The sequence below is a fragment of the Ammospiza caudacuta genome, chromosome Z (assembly GCF_027887145.1).
Source record: "Ammospiza caudacuta isolate bAmmCau1 chromosome Z, bAmmCau1.pri, whole genome shotgun sequence".
Lineage (NCBI taxonomy): Eukaryota > Metazoa > Chordata > Aves > Passeriformes > Passerellidae > Ammospiza > Ammospiza caudacuta.
Window position 1 is genome coordinate 75037844 of NC_080632.1, and position 6885 is coordinate 75044728.

A 6885-nucleotide genomic window follows, 5' to 3' on the forward strand; every position below is an offset into this window, starting at 1 on the left:
ACCCAATCACACAGACTCCAGGAAGCTTAAGAGAAATTCAGGAAGAATGCACAAAGAAAGATAAGGAATGAAAAAAGTAAACCTCTTGTTTTTCAGACCTAGTTACAGAAAAGTAGCATTATACTCAAAAAGTTCAATTGAGTCTAAACAAATAAATCACACAATATCTTTAAAGTTTTTTATCCACTTATTTCAAATAAATATTGAAGTAGAAGTTTGTCCTAATGTATTTTGGCTTTCTTCCTGCACAAGAAGATATCCATCCTAACAAGGGGAAAAGAGTATTAAAGGTGAAAAATACCTTGTGATTTCTGCCCCACCAACAGCCTGACTGATGAATCCAGCAGACTCCTCTGTCAGCACCCAGGACACTATATATGGAGGGCTTTAGTTAGGCTGGTGCTGAAACACACATATCAAGTCTTAGCAAGTTCCATTCCCAGATGGATTGTCATCTCATGAAACACACAGCTCTATTTTGCATTCCATTTACAGCTTTGACACTCATGCTGTGCCAGGATGAAACTCTTGGACTTGCACAGCCCAGTTCTGAAGGACTGATTGTATGTTAGATTTCAGAAGACATGAGTCACTTGCAAACTCCTCCATGCTGAAGGGAAAGCTAAACATCAGGCTGCAGAATGGTTAAAGCTCTCAGGCACAGAGGGTACAAGGAGTACAAATAACAGGAACAGGACAATGGATACAGCTATCTTTAACGTAAAGCTTGTACATTTTACATTTCTGAAGCTGTGCAGAATACTGATAGCCTTCTATCACTACTTTTATAACAGACACTGCAACTGCTTAGCAGGAGATAACCAAAATGACCTGTCCCCACTAAAGCTAAGAACAGAACATTTACAGATTTCAGAAAGGCCAGGAATTCACTATGGAATTTATTTCTAGCAGAAAACTTCTGATTTAATGCCTCAGAGCTGCAGAGTCTTAAGTCTAATAAGTTTAATTAATTTACATGGTTTTGAGAAGCTCTGAATTCCTCGAAAGGATAAAAAGAAAGACTTCAGTTTTTTTTTTTAAATATGTTTCTAATGGTCACATGAATGCTGTAGAACAGCCCTGGATGCAGCATTGCAACCCAGGGCTCAATGCACACAGCAAGCACCCTTGCTGCAGTGTGCCCAAACTTCTCCTTGTGAGGTCAAATGCTTCACAGGCAGGCCCCCATATTTACCAGCTGTGTGTTGTCTTGCCTAATGCATAAGTTTCTGCAGTCTTTCCTGCCGCTAAACAAATATCCTCAGAAGTATTTATGTAACACTAAGATCACCATGTATGAAGAATTTAAATATTTTTGAGAAGTAAGGCTAAATTCACATGCAACTATTACATTACTCCAAAAACCAATTTAGGGAATTTTTTTTTTTTTTTAGATTTTCCAAGGTTGTTTAGCACCTAAAAGTGAGAATAATTGGTTCTGTATTGCCTGGAATAAACAAGACAATGTAGAGAAAAGAGTGGTAAGTAAATGACACAAAAAAACTTTTCCAAGGCAGATCATGTTAAAACTTCTGGGAACTCCTTCAGCAGATTGCTGTTTTTCAAGTTGTATGAAATTATATTAAGATACAAAGCCAAATCTTACAAACCTCTTTCCCCTCTCTCTCTCCCCAGGAAAAACGTGAAACTAAATCTGTTTCCAAAGTCAAAGGATGCAACTCTCTGCAGCATATCTCCTGGCTTAATTATATCAGCATGACGAAAATCTGGCCCTGCAAGACTCCTAATTTTGTAAATATCTTTGGGGTTGGACACACAAACTTTGCACCATTGGTTAAGAATCATTTAAATCCAACATTAAAAACAGTGGGAAGGTACTGTGGAATATTTACATATTAGAATACTTGTTTAAGTTACTTCCTATTTGGAAAATATATCCAAACTTTTTAATGCTCTTAAGAACGATTCTCAACTATTGTGATGAAACTGAGCCTAGTTTAACTAACAGCTAATCATTTACACCAATTCATTTACACCACCAGTTCACTACTGGCACAGCCTAGATGTAAAAGCCTTCTGCTGCTATAGTGTAATTTAATAAGTGATTACCAAAATACAATCATATTGTCACTATTCGATATATTAAACTGAAATTTGGTATATTAAACTAGTAATCTAGTAAATCTAATAAATAAATCTAATCTAATAAATGAATTCTGGTAATATGTGCAATTGCAGGTAACAAACCGGTTTTCATGAGAAAAGTTCTAGAATTCTCTAACAAAAGAGAATATGAAGTAATTTTAAATAAATGAAACACTAGCTGAGAAGAAAGAAATAGGGTCCTTAATATAAGAGCAGTATTTTTCATTAAATCCTCTTTATTCAGAAATGTCTGCCTGTGACTAACAAATTAATCACACATAATAATTACCACCAACAAATGTCAAGCACTTATACTGTATTATCAATAATTAAGTACTTTTATAAAATCATCATTTATAAGTCTGTCTTGGCTACAGTTCTACAAAATACATTACCAATTTAATAAAAAAAAAGTAACAACAGCAAAATGATGGTAATAGATTAACAACATCCTTGCCAAAAGTGCAAATAGAACAACAAAGGGAATGAAGGCAGGTAGCCAGAAAAGGCGAGATGATGAGTAGCAAGTTGAAGTCAGTTTGGCACCAAATGATCTGCCAGGACTACAGAAGCTAACTGAGTTTGTCAGGCTGCAGGCTAAAACACTAGTTTTTTTTTTTTTTTTTTTTTTTTTTTTTTTTTTTTTTTTTTTTGTTGTTTTTTTTTTTTGAGGGGGGCTTTTTTTTTTTTTTAATCATAACTTCATAGTCTAATTATAATTGTCCTGCTGGAAAAATGTAACCTGGGATGTGACAAAACTGATACAGAGGGATTTGGGACTCCCCTGCCTATCCTGAAAATTATTCAGCACTGATAGATACTTAAATAGAACAGAATTATTTTGGAGAGCTGACAACAATTGAAATAATATTCAGCAGCAACAGGAATTGTTCAGATTAAACACAATTAAAGAGGAGTCATTCAAGAAGGGGAGGCAGCACAGGAGTAAATTACCTTCGAGAAAATTAAATTTCCTTAAGTAGGTGGTCTGTGAATACTTTAAATAAATATCTCCAGGTAGATGATTTCTCCTTCAGAGCTAAAGATTGATTACACGATCCCCAAAGTCCTGTCCAAGCCAAGGTTTTTGTGATGCCATGCATGAAATTAAAAAGAAATTCTCATTATTTACTAGTAAACCCACCAAAGATTATCATTTCATCAAACACCACTTCAAAGTCACTGAAGCACCAAAATTCAATTGACTAGGAGTTGGAGCTATACAGTGCACATGCTGCAGCACCTGGAACCTGTGTGTGTCAGGAAAAAAAGCCCCTGCTATGAACATCTAGTCAAAGCTGACTGCAGAGTTAATCTGTTTTGTAGCAATCTTGCAAGGCACATATTTCAAATCATACTTAATACAACTTTGTTTTCTCAGTCCCCTTTGCTTTGCTTATTTAAAACAGCTGCCAGGCACAAGCCAAATCCTTAAATGAATCTGAGAATGTACATAGGCTGAGAAAAAAAAAATGTTTTCAGTTGCAAAACACTTAATCTATTTAATGGAGAGTACCTAAATATTAGATATGGATACCAGCTCATGAACTGAACCATGGACTGAACAAGTTTTTCTAAAGCAGACATGGAAGAAGACGGTCAGCGAGGCAAATCAAGTAATAATACATAACACTGTTCATCCTATGTTGTTATTCCCTCTACTTCATAAAGTAACTGAGGATCAGAATCACAGTCCAAGTTTCTACCCCACAACACAACATTGATAACATAAGTGACATTTTAGGGCCAAAATCTAATAAACTCATTCTACAGCCTACAAAGAGACACCCCTAGAAAGTAAGCAGAGCACAGGCAGGCTAACTAATCCTAAACATTAAGCTAAATAGATGGAATGAAAACTGAAACAAAAATCACAGTTTATATAGAAAATTGAAAATTTGATTGTCAACAATCCTGAATGCTAATAAGAAAATGAGTATCTGAGATACCACATTCTAAAGTGGATGAATCTTTCCTTCAGTCCTTGTACTTGCTTTTTTCTCCCAAGTAATTTTAAAGGTGGTTTCAATTACACTTAGTACACAAAATACATCTGTGTATTAGACACTGAAAGCTCCTAATAAGCCTTTGTAATTTAATGGCTGAGCAACAAATTTAAAAGGCTACATAAGAAAGAAAGTAATTTCTATAATTAAGGTCTGATACACATGTAATGATTTGACCACTGAGGGGTAGTTTTAGCTCCAGTGTTTAGGTAAACAGAAAGCTCTGTGATGCATGCTGTGGGTTTTCTGAAAATCTCTGCCAAAATAGAAAAATATGTATTGCATGGTCCCACAAAGACAAGAATCCAAACAAAAAATCAGTTGAGAAAGAGGGGAAATGGGATCTAAAACTATAAAGCAATTTATGCACTTGGTAAAACTACTCCTGCCCCATCAGAAATGTCAGCAATTATAGAGAATTGTAGAGAAGTTAATTATCAAGCATTATCTACTTGTAACTCTGCTAGGATCTATATTGTGCAGGAGTTTGATCCACACATGCAAAATTTAGATAAAAGCAGAGGCAAAAAGGTTATGTAAAAAATAGTCAAACTCCAAAAACTTCAGGAACCACACTAGAATTTATGTTTTCTAATTTACTTAAAGGGCCTTGAGATCAAGGAATGGATTTTAGCTGCTTAAAATAAAGAAGGAGCAATAAGTTTTCTCAGTATCATGCCAGATTTAAAGGTCTGGGCTCACATTTCTGAACAAGTCAACACTTTCTTGAAACAGATGCTACAGGGGATGCTGAAACCAAACCCGAATCACCTCTGGCAGGGGCAGCATCCTCATCCCACACGGTATTTTACCCACTACCCACCTAGGTAATTTTTGCGCAAGTGAAATCAGCAGCTTTTATGCTATAGCTAAGCAGTGGCATCCTGAAAGCAGAGGAGACTAGACGGTCATGAAGCGTCTTAAATTCATGGGTATGCGACGATGCTCGCGGGTCCCCGGAGGTCCGAGATGCTGTACGAGATGCTGCTCCAGCCCTGTGCCTGCAAAACACGGGAGAAGGGGCGGGCAAAGGGTGGAGAGGGCATCAGAAGTGCTAAAATTCAAAGCAAAAACTCCACAGCCCACTTCAAAACAAGTGCCGGAGTGGAGAGGTGGGTGTTCCTCAGCGGGGCAGACAGAGCTCCCCTCAGCGAGGGCGGCCGGGACGCCCGCGGACGGAAAGGAGGGTGGAGTCACTGAAGGGACGGGGATCTGAAGGACGGGGGGTCACTGAAGGGACGGGGAGCTGCCGTGACCGGGAGACACCGGCATCACTCACCTGCAGCCGCCGGGAGCTCCCTCACGGCCCCCTCAGCGGGGTCCCCGCAGGTCCGAACCCGCCGGCCCCCACGGTCACTGCCGGGAAGCGGCTCGGCCGCCCCTCCCCGGGCAGGGCGGCGACTCCTCCCACCTCGAGGAGCCGGGTGAGTCGCTTCTCGGAACTTTCTTCCCCGCTCCGGGAAGCGCGGCCCGTTCCCTTGGCTGCGCTCCCAGAGACAGAACGCAGGCCGCCCCCTCCTAGAGGCGCCTCAGGGCCGCAGGGTCCGGGGAAGCCGAGAGGGACAGGGGGACGGGCAGGGGTACCCCGAGAGGACCGAGAGGGACAGAGAATGGACACGTTCCGATCTGCCCGGTCCCCAGCGGGCAGGAGTGATGTCCCAAAGCCGCCTTCTCCTCTGGTGCCCTGGCCCCAGGGTCCCTGTGTCTCCGGGAGCGGGGACGGGCGCTCTGGCCGCCGGGGAGGACGGAGTGAGGAGGTGCCGAGTGCCCGCAGCGGGGCTCGGACCAGGCCGTAACCAGCCTGGTGCCGTGCCACAGTACCGCTGTCTGAGGAAATCCCTCACAGAAACCTCGTCAGCTAAGGCTATGGCTCACAAAACAAACTGTTCACTCCCAAAAAATCACATAAAACACGAAGGGAAACCAGGAGTTGACCATGCTTCTGTTGTGGGCCCCCTTGTGACTGGCCTCATTCAGAGAGGTACCAGTATGCCAAAAGCTGCCTGGCTACATCTTCTGATGTAGCCATGAGAAAGTTTTGTTTAGGGTTGTTGCTCATCCCTTCCAGGACATTCATGGTGAAAGTTTTTTTCAGTTTGTAGCACTTCTTCATAAAAGACGTCTTCTGTCTCTTCTTGAAGCTTGGTTGCTTTTCATCAGGGGGATGACAACTGCAAAGTTTTCAGCCTTATAGGCTATCTTATACATCATGATAGCCTACACTTTTCTTGTGGTCCACTTCAGCACCTTGATCCTTCTCTTCTGAACTGCTATCTAGCCATTTGTTCCCTGCCTCATTGTATTTCAGGGATGTCTCATACTTCCCTCTGCCAAGTAACATCCTGTTCCTTAGTCAGGAGTTCCATTTTCTTACGACGCTTTTGCTTTTTAGTCAGGCAAATAATTTGCAGTCAAAGGATAGTTTTATTCTTCAGAACTATTCTTCTGAATAGTTGCATCTATTTCTTCCACGCAGTTCATGTGTATGTTTTGTGAGTCATATAAACTGAACTTTTCATAGAGGGTCACTCATTTTTCTTTCCCTGCCTGTGGTCTGGAGACACCACAGCTGGACATTTGCTGTTGTTTCATAATTCAGACCTGACATAAAAGGTTGTCTAATTGCTAAGTTTTACTGAAAATGCAAATCACAGATGTCTATGGTTAGATGCCAAAATTTTAGCTTTTCTTTTTTCTTATGTTTGTTGACAAGTCTCTGCAATATGCTATTAAGTTCTTTCTTCTAATATTTCTAGACAGCATAATTAAAGCT

At 40.6% G+C, this 6885-nt stretch overlaps 1 protein-coding gene across 2 annotated transcripts in view; it reads right to left on the reverse strand.

Annotated features, from left to right (window-relative positions):
* Positions 1-5509, reverse strand: part of OSMR (oncostatin M receptor) — a 30810-nt gene extending 25301 nt beyond the window's left edge. For both annotated transcript variants that reach the window (XM_058823403.1, XM_058823402.1), the window contains exons 1-4: positions 5392-5509; positions 4936-5113; positions 3061-3175; positions 302-402 (exon numbers count right to left, since the gene is read on the reverse strand). The gene's annotated coding sequence lies outside the window, so the exon portion shown is untranslated. The remainder of the gene's footprint in view (positions 1-301; positions 403-3060; positions 3176-4935; positions 5114-5391) is intronic.
* Between the last annotated feature and the right edge of the window lie 1376 nt (positions 5510-6885).